Genomic DNA, 3,961 nt, shown 5'->3' with positions numbered 1-3,961 from the left:
GAAACTCATGCCCAGAGCATAGAAATTTCCACACCAAATTTCAATGTTATTTGCTTGAGGCAATTCAATGTTGTTATATTTAATCAACTCTGATACAGTACTTTGATACATTAATTAATCTGTCCTAGGAGAGAAACACTCCTTTTAGAAAGTCAATTTGACTGTCACAGACATTAGTAGCATTGGTCTTCTTAGTGTTGCTGTGTGCAGTACTGGAAGGAGTCATTGAAGACAGTTCTGAAACAATCCTCTAGTCATGGTGGGTTTGAAAAGGAGGTCTCATTACCAGTACTAAATATACTGATGGGATTGGGGTAGAAGTCACTGCTGTGGAAGGTCTCCACAGTAGTAGAAGAAAGCTAAGCAAAATATTACAAAAACCTCCAGTATACTGAGAACTCTGGATATGTAGATAACCTCTCACTTTAAGTTTTCCTACTTCTGTCCATGCTTCCACATAAATACACACACACACACACACACACACACACATACACACACACACACATGAATTAGGAGGTATGATGTGTATATGAGATAAAACATGTAGTATTTATCTTTCTGAACTGGGTTATCTGAGTATAATATTTCCCAGTTCTATGCATTTTCCTAATATCTTGTGCAAAAAAGAATAATTCTTCAAGTAACAACACATATGTCTTAGTTAGGGTTTCTATTGCTTCATTAAAACACTATGACTAAAAGTAACTTTAGGAAAAAATGTTTATCTTTCTTACTCCCATATCACAGTTCATCCCCTAAGGAACTAGGAGTAGAAATTCAAGCAAACCAGGAACCTGGAGGCAGAAGCTGATGTAGATATATGGAGAAATGTTAATGACTGGCTTGCTGTAGAACCACTCCTGGTACCTCAGCCAACATTGGATGAGGTTCTTAAGAGGAACAGATATAAAAGCATGAGTCACTGTTGTTCTTTTTCTCTTTGTTTCTTTGTTTCTTCCTTCCTTCCTTCCTTCCTTCCTTTCTTTTTCTTTCTTTCTTTCTTTCTTTCTTTCTTTCTTTCTTTCTTTCTTTCTTTCTTTCTTTCTTTCTTTCTTTCTTTCTTTCTTTCTTTCTTTCTTTCTTTCTTTCTTCCTCTTTCTCTTTCCTTCTTTGCTTTCCCATCTCCATCTATCATCTATCATCTATCTATCTATCTATCTATCTATCTATCTATCTATCTATCTATCATCTGTCTGTCTGAAGGGGAGACTTAGTAGAGTGGGCTGGCTAGTGCAATAGCTCTTTCTTAACATAAATGCCAAAATCTAATAGTTGCTTAGTCTATGAGGCTGGATGCCTCAGCTGGCCTTCAGTCTTTGTTGGAATCCTGAAGAAGTAGGCTCTAATACCAGTGAAGGAATATCAGGAATGCTTTAGCAGCAGGATAGATAAAGTTGTCAGTGAAAGTAAGGGCAAGCAGGCCAAAAAGCAAAAAATTCTCTTCTTCCATGTGTCTCCATGTAGGTTACCATAGGTGTGGCACAATACCAGCTAAGACCTCTTGATCGGTTTCAGAAATGAGGATTATAATTGGCAGGACAATTTCTGTCATATTTTTACAAGAAATGTGCTTTTTCACATATATAAATATATTAAGCAGATGTTTATATTTTTTCTTTTTAAGTCCTTATCAAGTAATAATTAACATCAATTGGAATAATATCTATGGTTATTATCTTTATGTTATGAGACATACCTTTAATAAATTACATGATTACATTTATTTGCGCTTGTATTTGGAAGAGTTTGCTTTTCTGTTGTACATGAGATGGTCATATTGGGCATGATTGGGACTTGGTTACTGTTTACATTTGGAAACTAAGTATGACATGGGAAATACTACCTGTGAACCTGTGGTGGATAATCTTGCTTGTCAACTTAATAGCACTTTTAATCAGCTAAAACCAAGCAGATGGGCACACTTATGAGGATTTTTCTTGATTGGATCATTTACAGTGAGAAGACATAATCTAAAGCTGGGTCATAACTTCTGGTGACAGGCCACATAAGCAGACTTGGAAAAAAGGTAAGTTTTGTTTTTGCCTTCTGGCGCCCACTTTCATGGGCATATTCATTTATCTTACTGCTCATACTCTTTCACTGGTATGAAAGCCTACTTCTTCAGGACTCCAATGTATAGTGAGCACTAGCTGAGAAATCCAGTCTCATTGACTGAACAACTATCAGATTCTTGGCCTTTCCATCTGTAATTAGCCATTGTTGAATAGCCAGGCCACAGCATGTAAGATAATAAATCATGTACATATATGTATACGTATATGTATATTGTACTGGTACTAAGAACAATAAACCAGTGGAATAGGATAGAGGGACATAAACACACACAGCTATAGATTCCTTGATTTTCAACAAAGTTATTAAAATGGCAGGCAGCTAGGTGGGACCTACAGGGTCATGGTGAGGGGAGCTTGTGACTGGCCAAGTCAGCTACCATCTGGGCACAGTCCCAGTTACTTTGAGAAGGTGCACCCAATGTCTACCCCATCTATAAGCTTCTGAAGCACATGAAGGAGTCAGTTCTGCAGAACTAGAGCTGCGGTATAACCGTGACTCTGGCAACAGCAAGATATCCGAAACAAAGCTCAGCAATGGTCCAGTATTTATTTATTGTGCTTTAGAAACCAGAAACCTTGAACCAGACCAATAACTTTTTGAAGTGAATATTTATATTTAAAGCTATCTGGGTAAAATAATGATAATTATCATCATCCTCATTCTCCTCCTCTTCCTCCTCCTCCTCATCTATGTGATACACTGCAGTTTCCAATGCCAGTATGATGAACAGATTTTCAATGGAGAGGTGAGAAAGATAAAGAAATTAATCAGTCAATGAATGGTGGAGACAGTTGGAATTAGAGACAGCAGTTGTAGTTGTGAGAGAAGCTTGTGTTAAGCAGAGGAACGTATGTCCCTGGATCATGTTGCCCAGATGCATAGTCTTTCTGGTTCTGAGCAATGACAGGATGTCCAAGACTAAGAATGGATAATTTTCTGGACTTGCCCTCATTGAAAGAGCTCTATGGCTTGTTAGGCTCCTGGAGGCCACTTTGGTATCAGTGATCTGCTGCCACAGGCCATGCTCAGGTTTCAAGCAGAAGTCTGTGGTTCTACAGCAACCATGAGCTGTGTTGATGTATCTGGCCTGACACACAACTGAAAGCCATATAGATATCCTTCGTCTGTGCTATCACCTGAAACCATGGTGACGTCCTGGAACGTGCTATGGTTGAGGGTCATATTTGGTTCATGATCTTACTGGCGTTGGGTATGTGTTAATGTGTGTGATCTGTACTGCCACTGGAGACCATGCTGAAATTCACGCACCTGCTGATGCAGGAGATCATGTGAGTATCCATGATCCATGCTCTCTCCAGAAACCATTTGTAAGTCCATGAATTTTTTTCTGATGCTGACTGTAAAGGTCAAGGAAGCTATTTTTGCCATAGTATTGATGAGTTCAGACTCACAGTTGAGAAAGAGAGACATATAATGCTCATGTAATAATCTCTACCTCCAACCTACCGCCCACACAAAGGAAAAACCTGGACAGAAAGCTGCCGAGATTGTGATAAGGACAGCCCCATGCCCCAGGGGGGGCAGGTGTGGCTGCTGTGTCACATGAGTATCAGTAGGTGGCAGAAAACAGAGAGGCTACATCTAACTCAGTGTTCTGACCTGTGAACATCTGAATGATTAGTAGTGTAACATTCTACAAACGAAAAAAACAAGCCTGAGATCACCACCAGTCTGGTACCAGGCAGGTCTGGACAGGTTCCCAGGTTAGGGATCAAGCTGGAGAATTGAACAAGTCAGTCTGGGACCATGGGCCCAGGTGGGACTGAACCCTAGACAGATGACCAAAGCATGAACCACTCAGATAGGCACAGGTTAAAAATGAGCTCAAGACAGGCACCAGACCAGTGTCATGGGTCCTAGA

General features: G+C 39.7%; 1 non-coding gene across 1 annotated transcript; it reads left to right on the top strand.

Moving 5' to 3' along the window:
* The first annotated feature begins 3,605 nt into the window (after positions 1-3,605).
* On the top strand, positions 3,606-3,733 carry LOC127681940 (small nucleolar RNA SNORA17). Its single transcript, XR_007977277.1, has one exon. It is a non-coding gene; the product is annotated as a small nucleolar RNA SNORA17 (small nucleolar RNA).
* Positions 3,734-3,961: the final 228 nt, after the last annotated feature.

This window comes from Apodemus sylvaticus, chromosome 3, assembly GCF_947179515.1.
Source record: "Apodemus sylvaticus chromosome 3, mApoSyl1.1, whole genome shotgun sequence".
Taxonomy (NCBI): Eukaryota; Metazoa; Chordata; class Mammalia; order Rodentia; family Muridae; genus Apodemus; species Apodemus sylvaticus.
The sequence above is the reverse complement of the archived record's forward strand: the minus strand, read 5'-3'. Positions and strand labels throughout refer to the sequence as shown.